Raw genomic sequence first — 13,999 nt, forward strand, 5'->3', positions numbered from 1 at the left:
TTGAGCGTCTGCCCTTGGCTCAGGTCATGATCCCAGGATCCTGGGATCGAGCCCTGAGTCGGGCTCCCTGCTTGGCTGGAAGCCTGCTTCTCCCTCTCCCACTCCCCCTGCTTGTGTTCCTTCTCTCGCTCTCTTTCTCTGTCAAATAAATAAATAAAAATCTTTAAAAATAATAAAAATAAAAAAACAAAATTTGTTAGTCTTGTAAATCTTCTTTAAATGGTCTGTCATTCTTGCTAGTCTCCAAACTCCACATGGACGGGCAACCAACCACTGTGTACTCGATTCACTCTCAGACCCCAGACGACGCTTAGCACTTGGTAGGTTTTGTGACAGAGATGGGGCAGATGCTGAGCAAATTTTTTAGGGCAGGTTCCCAGCCTCCCTCTTCTCTGCATAAACCCTTTGCTGTGCTGTTAACAATAAGGAGGGAGGGTATAGTCTAGTCACTGGGAAAATCTTGCTATTAGCTGACTCAGTACACTCATGGGATCTGGAGTGTGGAGGAAAGACTGTCTCTACCTTTGCCCTCAAACTGCCTACCAGCCAGGAGTCCTCTCTTCTCTCCTTCTCCCATGGTGCTCTGGGTACCTAAGCCCACACCTGGCCTCCTGGCCAGGGTCTCCCTCAGGTTCAGCTGTTCAGGTCCATCCTGTTTACCCTTTAACGGAGACGGGGGTTGGGAAGTGGACGGGTGAGCAGGGAGGAAGGGATGAAAAAAGAGAAGAAAACCAGCCTTCCTGGTCCCACCTTGGTGGGGAGCATACCAACACACAGATTTCAGAGCTCATAAATGGATTTGGTCTTCCCTCTGCTTTTTCAAATACCTCCTTCTACTGTCCTAATTTAGTATGGGCCAAATTCCTAGAAAAAGACAAGTGTGCACCACACCCAAGACACTGGGGACTGCATCCAGAGTTTTTGTTTGTTCCAAATCCAGCTTCCCCGAAGTGGTTCTCAACCAGGGGCAGCAGCGCCCTCTGGAGGCACGTGGAAATACGTGGTGGCATTTTCAGCAGTCTCACTGCTTGGGAATTTAGTGGGTCAGGGCCAAGGATGCCCAAAAGGAACAGGTCAGAGCTACACAGTAAGGAACTCTCAGACCTAAAATGCCAGTACTGCCCCTATTGAAAATTCTGTGGGCCCTGGGAGGCTGAGGGCAAGGCCTGTCAAGGTCACAAGTGTGTCCCCACGGGAGCATGTGAAAGCATGGGTGAATGCAGTCTTGTATGACACCAGCTCACAGAACTCAAGTGCCTGCTTCAAGCACACACTGAAAACCAGAGTGTTAACGCATCAGTCAGAAACTGTCTAGGAATCTGAAGGGAAAATATCCTCTCTGCCAGGAAGTGAAATAGTCTTTAGATGTGGGGAAAAGATTTTGTTCTCTATCCCTGGAAAGCTATGCAATCCTATCTTGTCTCCCACTTAGAAATATGAGGGAGTCGAAAAGATACAGTCACAGTAGAAAAAAAGAAAAAGAAAAAGCATAAATGCTCTGATGCTATAAAGCAGCTAAAACCTAACATACATCAGTTCCGCGCCCCACCCCCAGTCCCCTCACCACCATCTCAGTGACCATGAATAAACATCACGCAGCAAAATTTGCCAGAGCCGTTACATGGGCTTTCAGGAGAAAGTGAAGGGAGTTCCCAAGCCCGTCTTACTCGGAGAGGGGAGAGCAAGCTACTAAGCACTGGGCTCTAGATCAGAGGGCAAGGGGTTCAAACTTCAGCTGTGACGCCCAGTAGCTGAGAAACTTTGGGTAAGGTGCCAAACTTCTCCAAGCCTGTTCCCTCATCTATAAAATGGGGATAACAATACTTACCCTATAGAGTAACATGAAGGTTCAATGAGAGAGTGAGTAAGGCACAAAGGACAGGGCCTGGCACTTAATATCTTAACACGTTAGTACTTTTTATTATTAATTCTTTGAATAGTAACCCCAAACAGCAAGTAATAAAGCCACTGACCGCCTTGCAGAACAAAATAGACATTCAGCCATTTAAACCAAGGACATGAGCAGACCAAAAGAACACCCTGTTCTTAAAAGACACAGATGAAGTAATTTTATTCTGCCTCCAAGTCATTTTGTTCCCTGGTTGAACAACAGTGTTTGTGACTCACATTAAATTATAATTGTGTTTCTATATCCCTCTGGTGATAAATATTTCACTTTTAGGCCTATTTGCAAAAAATGAAGGTCTTCCAGCCAACTTATTCCCCATTCAAACTTTACAAATTCGTTTTTCTTCCCCCATCCTCCACCTTCCCCCTACCCCAGGCCATTGTTGGCATTTTGTTGTACGAAGGAGTAGATCTGTGCTTTATTCCAATAACTTTGAACATTGATAATAATGAAAACACTTGGCATCTGTTTTCTGTTGAAATGTGAAAGCTTCAGAGCAATATTTACAAAGCCTTCTTCCCCAACCACTGTTCTCAGATTTGATGAAGTAACACTAAAACATGACATTCCGAATCATAGTAACAAGCTGTTCTGGAGCTGTGTCAGGGCCAATCCTTTATATTTTCAAATTTATGAGTATGCTACTAGAGAAACATCACTTACCCAGCTGATCCAACAAATGCTCTCTCCTCTCGTTCACATGCAATAGTTTGGATCTTCCTGACTCAAATCCCAGTCAAAGCCCCCTTCCACACATTTTGTAGACTGGGGGTGCCATGGGGGCTATCTCCATAGTGGCAGTGTACAGGAAGGAGCACATTCATAAGTTAACCGATGTTTTAGTGAAGATGCTCTGGCATAAACCAATCAAGGTCAGAGCAGGAAAGGCTTTTTTTTTTTTTTTTTTTTTAATCAAACTCAGGTCCCTATTCAGAAAGCTGAGAAAAGTTCTCCCTGGAAGAGCATGTGGGTAGGCAGCAACTTTCACACATTCAATTACACGGATTTAAAGCAAACCCACTATCATTAAATATTACTGTGTATAGGAGACTGAATAATGGCCCCCAAAGAGATCAGGTCCCAATACCTGGGACCTATAAATGTGACATTATTTGGAAAAGGGGTCTTTGCAGATGTAATTAAGTTGAGGGTCTCGAGAAGGGGAAATGATCCTGGATTATCTGGTGGGCCCTAAATGCCATCATCAGGGTCCCTTATAAGAAGGAGGCAGAGGGAGATCAAACAGAAGAGGCCATGTGGCCATGGAGGCAGAGATTGGAGGGAAGCAGCCACAAGCCAAAGAATGCCAGCAACCACCAGAAGCTCACAGACGCAGGGAATCGATTTTTCCCTAGAGCTTCGGGTGGGAACACACTCCTGCTGAACACCATGATTTTAGCCCAATGAAACCAATTTCGGAATTCTGGCCTTCAAAACTGAGACAATAAATTTGTGTTGTTTTAAGTCACTATGTGGCATTTTGTTACAGTGGCCACAGGATACTAATGTATTATAAAAATAAAAGGCACATCATAACAGAGTCAAAATTTAACACTGGGAAAAATTAAATCCAATCCTCCCTCTGTTCCTGTTTTACAGACCAGGAAACTAAACAAGAGAAGAGGCCAAGTGTCACGGTAAATCCACACACAGTGGGAGGCAGAGCTACAAGCCAATTGTCTGAGTCTCACAGCTCTTTTTAAAGAAGGGAAGTCAAGCCTCTGGCCTGCTTGGGTGCCCTTCTAACCGTGTCAGAATCTTTCCAGCATTGTCCAGAGTTGTCCAATATGGTAGCCATGAGCCGCCTGTGGCTATTTTAATTTGAATTCATTGAAATTAAGTAAATTTAAAATCTAGTCCTTCAGCCACACAAGCCACATTTCAAGAGCCCTACACTTACAGATGGCCAGAGGCTACTGAATTACGCAGCACAGGTGAACATTTCCATCATTACGGGAAGTTCTACTGGACAGTGCTAGCCCAGACACATGGAACACCTGGCCAACTTCTCAGCAAACTTAAAAACTCCAGGTTTGTTTGCTCATCTTGCATTTCCAACACCCAGTACAGCGGCTGGCCTTTCTTGGGAATACCATAAGGACTTATACGAAGATGCAGAGTGACACCAGGGATTGTGACCCCCCCTCACACCTTCTCCTTGCTGAGTAGGGCTTTCCTGTTGGCTTGGAGGGATACTGCAATATGGGCCAACAGACCACACCCCATGCAGCTTCCTGTCTAGGCCCATCAGCAGCACAAGGAGGCCAAGAATAAGACAAGGGGGCTAGACTTTTTCAGACCCTCCCTAGGCCCAGCTAAGGTCCCAGAAGAGCCTAAAGAGCATTCAGGGACTGCTCCTAGCTTGTTCTGATGCCCCTTAGGATGCCAAGAGAAGTCTGACACACACTCTCGAGAAAATATGCGTGGCCCTTCAGAGTTCAAAAGCAATGCCATGGTCTTCTTTGATCCACACACGGGTGAAGCAGAGACCTCCATTTTATGACTGAGAAAACGGAGATTCAAAGAAGTAAAGAGAGATGACTTGCCAAAGATATGCAGAGAAGCCAAGATTCTAGTGAAAAATTCCAACTCTAAAAACTTGCCGTTCACACCACCACCTCTTCTTCCTTCTTCCCTAAAGACATAGAGATACGTCCTAGGCCTTCTTGAGAACACAGGATGAGTCTTGCTCACTGGTGTAGCCCAGGTGACATCTAGCAGTGCCTTCTTCAATCGATCAAATAATGCTTAAGCTTGGTTTTCACATCTCACTCTCTTCCCTAGGGAGAAGTTAAGAAGACAAATCAAGTCCAAAGGGAAATGAGACAAATACTTGGAAATGCACTTCTGAGTAGTCAACTCCAGAAACAGAGAAATGTTGCATAAATTCACTTCAGATAAGTGAGTTCCTTATACTGACACAGAAAGCTACATGCCACACTTGAGATAGGGTTTTTGGGGCAAACAGCAGGCATTTGTGTCCATATGGTCGTGTTCTAGAGGTTTTTTCTAACACACACACACACACACACACACACACACACACAAAGTTAGGATTCTGTGGACACTCACAGTGTTCCAAGAACAAGATATAAACCTCACCACGCCTGAAATGCGATCATTCAATCCTCACCACAACTCTATGCAGTAGGTACGATAATCAGTCCCGCTTCACAGCTGAAGGAACCAAGGTTCAGAGAGTTTAGGTAAATTTTCCCTCCGTCACTACAGCTCATCGGTGACATAGCTGGGATCCAAATACAGTCTGTCTAATTCTAAACTCCTTCCCATAGCAGTACCTTGGCTCTCAACAAAGTCTGAAATAGACATTTTGGATTTATAGGAATTTGTCATGGAAAATAAGGTCTGGAGAGAAAAAAAGCCTTCAGAATAGTTATGAGTAGGGTTCCATGAGGATGGATATATGTACATATCTCGTATTTTGAACGTATTTCTTTTTTTTTAAGATTTTATTTGACAGAGAGAGACACAGCGAGAGCGGGAACACAAGCAGGGGGAGCGGGAGAGGGGGAAGCAGGCCTCCCGCCGAGCAGGGAGCCCGATGCAGGGCTCGATCCCAGGACCCCGGGATCGCGACCTGAGCCGAAGGCAGACGCTCAACGACTGAGCCCCCCAGGCGCCCCTTGAACATATTTCTAATTCCACTCATAGTGTTTCAAACATTGTCAACATCTGTTGAGTGTTGTTTTTTTTTTCAGGCTGCCCTCTGTTTTTAGCAGAAAAACCCAGAACCCATCAGAATCAATAAAAATCAAAATAAATCCTACCTAGGAAAAGAACCACCAACAGTATTGAGTCCTTTTCTCAGAAAAGTACATATTGATGACATACTATATTTCTGGATGAAATTGCTTCTTGACTCAAAGAATCTAAGACTCTTTCAAAAAAAATTTTTATTATGGAAATTTCAAGCATTCAGTAGAGAGAAAAGTATAATAAACCCTTGTGACTCCACCTTTTATTTCAACAGTTATCCACTCATGGCCAATCTTGTTTCATCTAATCCCCCTACACTCACTTTGCTGCTATTTTAAAGTAAATCCCACACATCTATCACTTCCCCCGTGAATACTTCCATAATGCGTCTTTAACTGAGGACACCTTTTTCAAGGTAATCATAATCCATTATCACACTTAACAAAATTACACTAATCTCTTATCATCTGAAACAAAATCATACTCAAATTTCTCCAACTGTCCCCCAAAAATGTCTTTTTTGCAGTTGGTTTGTTCCCATCAGAATCCAAGCAAAATTAATATATTGCATTTGGTTATGTGTCTTGAGTCTCTTAATTTTACACCACCCTCAAACCTGAACACAAAATGGATTTAAAACTTAAACATAAGACCTAAAAATGATAAAACTCCTAGAAAAAAATTAGGAAAAAGCTCCTTGACAGTGGCCTTGGCAACAATTTTCTGCAGATGACAGCAAAAGCACAAGCAACAAAAGCAAAAATAAACACGTGGGACTACATTGAACTAGTAAGATTCTGCATAGCAAAAGAACAATCAATAGAATGAAAAGGCAATCTACAGAATGGGAAAAAATATTTCCAAGCCATAGAGGTGACAAAGGGTTACTATCCAAACCATATAAGGAATTTATACAACTCAAAAGCAAACAAAAACAAAAACAAAAACAACTGAATTAAAAAATGAGCTGAAGATCTGAACAGACATTTTTCCAAAGAAGACATATAAACGGTCAACAGGTACATAAAAAGATGCTCAACATCACCAATCATCAGAGATATGCAAATCAAAACCACAATGAGACATAGCCTCACACCTATTAGAATGGCCATCATCAAAAAGACAAGAGATAGTAAGTGTTGGGTAGGATGTGGACAAAAGGGGATATTGGCACTTAGGGATGTTAGGGATTACAAATGCTCTGTGTGTAGAGCAAACACTCCAGTGTAGCCAGGTCTAAAGTTCTCTACACAGAATGCTTCAACTTCTCAGTTCTCTACCCTGAAGAGCTGCGTAGAAAGCAAATGCCCTGAAAGATTCATAATGGCTCTGCTTTTGAGTTAAGTAAGATTTTGCTGTCATATTCAATATGACAATATGTCCTATTAACACTCCCTCAATATATCACCAATTGGAACTGTTCTCAAAAACCTCATGTACGAAAAACAAAACAACAAAAAACTTCAGTACAGGGTGCCTGACTGGCTCAGTCGGTGGAGCATGCAACTCTTGATCTCGGGGTTGTGAGTTTGAGCTGCATGTTGAGCATAGAGATTACTTAAAAATAAAATCTTTTTAAAACATAAAAAATAGGGACATCTGGGTGGCTAAGTTGGCTAAGCGTCTGCTTTCAGCTCAGGTCAGGATCCCAGGACCCTGGGATCAAGTCCCGCATCATTGGGTTCCTTGCTCAGCGGGGAGCCTGCTTCTCCCTCTGCCTGCCGCTCCCCCTGTTTGTGTTTTCTCTGTCAAATAAATAAATAAAGTCTTAAAAATAAATAAATAAGTAAATAAATAAAACATAAAAAATAAAATAAAATAAATAATAATTTTAAAAAAGAACTTTGGTACAAAAGCCACTTCAGAAAAGTGCTTTAAAATTAACTAGAGAAGGGGGTGCGTGGGTGGCGCAGTTGGTTGGACATCCAACTCTTGGTTTTGGCTCAGATCATGATCTCAGGGTCCTGAAGTTGAGCCCCCTGTCAGGTTCCACACTCAGCATGGAGTCTGCTTGAGGTTCTCTCTCCCTTCCCCTCCGCCCCTCCCACTCACTCTCTCTCTCTCTCTCTCTCTCTCTCTCTCAAATAAATCAATAAATCTTAAAAAAAATTAAGTGGAGAAAAAGAACTAAGCTAGAGAAGTGGCCTACAAGACTGGAGGAAGGTCTTTAACCTCAAAGAAATAGTCACTTTATGGAAGGCAGTTACATCAGAGATAGTCCAGGTTTTTTTTTTTTTGGTCAGAGATTGAGCACAAGCAGGGGAAGCAGCAGGCAAAGGGAGAAGCAGACTCCCCACTGAGCAGAGAGCCCGATGCGGGACTCCATCCCAGGACCCTGAGATCATGACCTGAGCTGAAGGCAGATGCTTAACCAACTGAGCCACCCAGGCATCCCTTAAGTCAAATTTTTAATATACTCCTCTCCTGGGGATTTTACTAAATGCAACTGATGATTTGTTGAACACTACATCTGAAACTAATGATGTACTATGTGTTGGCTAATTGAATTTAAATAAAAAATTCATTAATTTTTAAAAATGCAGATTCTCAGTAGGTGTGGGGCAGAGCCTGAGACTCTGCATCTCTAACAAGCTCCCATGTGATGCTGAAATTGCTGGTCCATGGACTACAGTGTAAGCAGCCAGAGTCCAGATGTGGATGAAGACACATGAATAAAGAATGTTCCCTCACAACTCCCCTCTTTGTCATGCCCTTCCCACCTCCCCACAACCTCCCAAATCCTTTCACTCCCCACCTGTCCTCTAGGAATGAAAACTTAAGTCCTCTTAACTGTTCAAAGTACAACCATTCCTCACAAGCAGCCATCTCTGCAGGTTAAAATGTTAAGCATGGGACACCTGCTCCAGGAAATGTGGCTGATTAGATTATCTGAAAACTTTCCTAATTAAATGTACTTGAAAATACTAAAGAACATATTTCAAATGAAATTTTTAAGGCACAGCTGACCTCACAGTAAAGTACAGAAAATCTTTGGAGGCTGAACACAGAAAACCGTAAACCAAAAAGGTAAAAGCATCAGCAGATGCTGTGCATCCTAGACCAGTCCCAATAAACCTAGAAACTGAGATTTTCATTCACACACGGGACAAAGACGAAAGACACTGGGTCTGTAGGAGGCATGGTATGAGAAAGAAGAATGCCACATGGTACCAGGACCACCAAAGGGTACACTGTCTAAGAAACGGTAACTAGAAAACATCCACTCACCAGCATATGGAGACCAGAGTAAAGCCTGACTTATCTTGGGCTCTGAGAAGAAAAAAATTTTTCACCCAGAATTCATAACCATGAGTCTTCCCACACCTAAACTTGAGTAATTATTCAAGTGTTCCAGGAGTCCCTAAACAACACAATTAGCACAAAAGGTGCCTCTGAGTCAGTAACACCTCTGAGGTACCTAGCAAAGGCAAATACAAGAGCTCTCAAGGGCACAGAGATACACCCTCAAGTTGCACTGCACAAAGTCCAGTTAAATAAACCAACTAGAGATATACTAACAGTCAAGTAAAACACATAAGGAAATAATATGCCGTAAGGAAGAGACAGCAAACAAGCAGAAGTGTTAGATAGCAAAAACTTCAAATGATGGAACTATTAATAAAAACTATTAAAGAAAACTTTATTAAAAATAAAACAAAGAATTAAAAATATTTTTTAAATCTTTACAAAAATAGGTCAATCTGAAAATGAGTCAAATAAAATTTCTAGAAAGGGATTAACAGTCACTGAAATTAAAAACTTGATGGTTGTTCAAACAGCCAAGAAGACACAGCAGAGGAGCTAATAAACTGGAAAACAGATTTGAGAAAATCACCAAGAACTCAGAGCAGAGATGTAAAGCGAAGGGAAGTCAAAAGGGAAAGAGTGTAATGCATATAACGCATGTAATGGCAGAAAGGTATTCACTACCAGGTATTACATAATCTACTGAAGCACTGGAAGGGGTGAAGAAAACTTCATCAATTCCTGAAGCCACGCTGCAGAGCTGAGTCTAGGTTCCTGATACAATTAAGAAGCTGCCTGGCAAAAACAGGGGAAACAACAGCAAAAACTGCTGGCCCCATAGCTGCACCATGTCCACCACGATCCACACCAGCAAGACGAACACCGGACAGCCTCCCTCTCTCCAGCTCAAGCCCATTTCAAATTCAAGTCTTCAGAATGAATGGACACTAATTTGTTACAGCCTAACCGTAAGAGAATCTGAGAAAATGCAGTGTTCGGCTTTCCTGTTTCAGCAGTACGGAGAGGCACACGGCACAGACGTCGAGCAAGTTCACCTACCCCAGAGAGAAACTTCCTTAACCAGGCAGAGGTGTCTTCCAGAAACCTACTGCAAACACGTCACGTATCGGTGAAATGTCAGGATTGCAGTTCAGTAACAAAACCAGTCTGATGCTTCCATTAAACATTGTACCAGATGCCTGAACTAAGTGAAATTTTTTTAAGACGTGTAAGCATCAGAAGAAGCAATGTTTAATATATTCACAAGAGACATCACTGTCTACATGCAAATATCTAACATAATCTATAAACTAGTAGAACCAAGAAAATTCAGCAAGCTTTCTGAATATAAGATCAATATAAAGAAATTAACCGCATTATACCAGTAATAGTAGAGCAGAACATGCAATTTTCAAAGTACCATTTAAGAGCAAATCTAGCAAAAGATGCATGACTGTCATTTAAAAATCATAAAAATTTATTGAGAAACGTAAAAGACCTGAAAAAATGGATATACTATGTTCACAGATTTAAACAACTCAGCATCAGTAAGATGGATTAATTGTATGTCTGCAACTATTTGCGGTATAATTTAGAAACTTCCAGTACAGTTGAAGATGTATCCTTACAGCTCAACAAAATCCAAGGTTTATACTCAAGAGACACTCCCACAGACTGCACAAGAAGACAGGTAAGAATACTAATGAAAGCACTTTAATAGCAGCAAAAATTCGCTATCTAAAACGACCATCAACAGGAAAATGCATAAAGTGTGGTACAGTCATACAATGGAATACTACATAGCAGATAAAATGAATAAAGAAGAGCTTCCTTTATCAACATAACTGTGAAAAAAAAATAAGCTACGGGAAGCTATACACATCATGACAATTTCAAAGTAAAATATTTAGACATGCAAAATAATACAGTTTATGGATACTTACATATATATTAGAAGTACAAAATCATACACGGGGGATTGGGGTGAGACACACAAGAAGGGTTCACCCACATTTGTAATGTATCATTTATTTAAAAAAATAACCTGAAACGAACACGGCAAGATATCAAAGTTAATAAAGCTGGAGGGTGGGTACGTGGGTGTTCACAGAGTCTGTACACTTCTGCGAATTTGAGATGTTTCTTTTACAGAGAGAGTGGCAATGTTAGCGAGCTGAACGAAGGTGACTCACATACGTGTGGCACTCTCATCCCTCACGCTGTCGGAGGTGGTTCACACTGAGACAGAGTGTTCCACGGGTGAGAGCAGCTCAACCAGCTTGCTCTCCCACCCCATCTCTCTACCATCAGTCTCATTTTCAGTGTCCTGTCTTCCCGGGTGACTAGCTGCACTTGGAGGAAGGAGACTAGCCCCCTGGCCTCCAGCCTAGACCACCTGCCCCACCCGGAGTACCACCGAGGCAGGAGACCGATGACAACAAGCCTTCCTCTCGCCGCCCCTTGCACTCTCCACTGTGGACCATCTCCTTCAGTGACTTCCCTGGGGGAGGCAGGCATGACTGTGGAGTAAGGCAGGATGTGCCATATCTGAACATCATCTAAAGAGCACCAATTTCCATCTGAGTGTGGTGGCAAAGGCAGCTCCCCTGAGATGTAGGGACTTATTCTTCTGCTAAGCACAGAAAGCTCTCTGGTGTGTCCACCTGGCAGGCCAACGACATTGCCTTTATTAGTTTACCCCAAACTCTTTCTCAGGAAACAAACTCTGTGCTTTGAGCCAAAAACCCCATGGAGATTAAAGTGATTTTAAACTCCGTTTATGAAGGGTCAGAAGAAGTTCAACTTTCTATCCTCACTCCTAAGTAAAATTGTGTCATGTTTCTTGCAGTAAAACGTTAATAAATTTGTCATGAACAGAGAATCAGGGCTCATAGCGGTCTACAAAATTAGATTTCTCGGGAAAACCTTGGCCTGAGCTCTTCAAGAGATGACCCTTTATGACCCAAAGCCACTAGAAATCCACACAAAGTGAAGTCCATCTATCACTTCACTCTGCATCCTGCATTGACTGGACAGTGTCTTCCCAGAGCCCTTGAAAGGAAACCCAAATTCCTTACCAGGACTTAGGTGGTCCTTCGTGACATGAGCCCTCACCCAGACTAGGTCCAGCTCGTTCATCACTGTAGCACCAGCACTCAACACAGTGCCAGGTGCCTGATAAAGGCAAGAGGACACAGGACCTCTGCTCCTTCCCACCTCATCTCCCTCCAGCCTCTTAGTCTCCTACTACAAGTGGCAAAAAAAAAAAATTAAAGATTAAAAAAAACAACAACCCAGAAATCCCCAGGAGGAAAGTGTGCTTGCTCTGCAAAGAAGAAAATTGTGAGATCTCACGCTGACCCATAGAGGGCTGAGAAAAGCAGGCAGCTAGTGACATGTCCTAAACCAGAAGGTCATGCATGGTATCCCAAAAGAAAGAGATGAAGACAGACGAGCGCTGGGGCACAAACCCAACCATCAAGGCACAGGCAGGTCCCATTTTCTCCCTAATCCACCTGGCATACAGTTCCTCACTCTTCCACAGAATGACACACCCCTGCAGACTCCGTGAACTCCAGCAGTTGTGGACTACAGGTGCTCTGTCGCCAAAGGCCCAGCAGCCTTGCATTAGTGTACATCTTCGGTGACAGGTACTTCCAAATGACAGAATGCTAGTTGTGGGAGAGGTGGCCATCAGTGGGCAGTCAGTGATGACTTACTGCATTCCTTCCGCGCGGCAGTGGCGTGCCACAGGCAGCTAGAGGCAGCTGGGACCAGCTCAGGAGAGCCTCCCGTGAGCACGTCTGCCCAGCTCCACTTGGGTGATTGTCACCTTGGTAGTCTGAAATCGGCCTCGGCGGGAGGGCATCCACCAGACAATGATAAATGCCACAAATTCCTGCCTTTTATGCTCGTTTGTCAGGGCGAGTTATTAAACATTTACCAGCATAACCATGTTAGTGTATCTGAGACTTGGGTCCTCAAAGAGCAGACACAGAGCCTGGGTGAGAGCAGTGCATCCGGTGCAGACAGGTATTTACTGCTCTCCGAAAAGAATACTTTATATTTCCTATGGTGCTTTAAGTTTTCAGTTTCTCATTAGTTTTCTGGGGAAAAAAAATGGTATCCCTGTAGCAAGGGCCCTGAATCTCACTCGCTTCTGCATCCTCAAAGATTTCACTCCACAAATCAATCCCTCCCTCCTGTCGGCATTCTTTTCAAATATACCCATTCCCAAGTGTCACTCACCATTTCCTTTTGATTTTGTAAGGCTCTCTCTCAGCCTTACAATGTCCTTCCCCTCAGAGCCAAGCCTTTCCAAATATGCTTGCGTCCTCCAGCTCCCCATAAGCTCCTGCCCCCTCCTCTCCACAGGAAGCGGCTCTCAGGTCAGGGATGAAAGAGGAACCAAAGTCTCAAAGGGCACCTCAGACCCTATTTGATCCAGTAACACTCCCCCCTCTGGAACCCTTTGGGAACTCCGTGGCACCATTCTCTATGGTTTGCCCTCTCTCTCTGTGCCTGCTGCTTGTCCATATACGGGGCTCCTTTTCTTGTCCTGAAATAGTGACGTACATGTATAAAAGACCCACCCAACTTTCAGTTATCGATACCTCTGGGGAGTTCAGGGGTCTTAGGGTGAGAAGTCTATAAAACTTACAGATTGTCCAAATGTTCCACCAAAATGTGGAATTAAAAAAAAAAAAATCAAATGACCCCAAAGTTTCATCCTGCTCTATAAAACACCTCTGGTGGGGGACGCCTGCGTGGCTCAGTCAGTTAAGCCTCTGCCTTTGGCTCAGGTCATGATCTCAGGGTCCTGGGATGGAGTCCCACATCGGGCTCCTTGCTCGGCAGGCAGCCTGCTGCTCCTCCTGCTTGTGCTCTCTCGCGCTCTCTCTGACAAATAAATAAAAAATCTTAAAACAAAAACTACCCCTGGTGGCCCACAATCAACGCTGGTCCACAGGGTGCTAGTGGCCACATGCAAGCTGCTGTCTCCCAATTCTGTTCTCGTCCAGATGACTACGACGTTCTAGATGTGCATCCTCAGAAGCTGGAAAGCCCCCTCCACCCAGGGTCTTCTGCACACACTTCAAACCCAGCACTTGACCCCGCACCTCCGCT

Source organism: Eumetopias jubatus, unplaced genomic scaffold (assembly GCF_037043125.1).
Source record: "Eumetopias jubatus isolate StellerSeaLion01/CBP00866 unplaced genomic scaffold, mEumJub1_p1.0 scaffold_10, whole genome shotgun sequence".
Taxonomy (NCBI): Eukaryota; Metazoa; Chordata; class Mammalia; order Carnivora; family Otariidae; genus Eumetopias; species Eumetopias jubatus.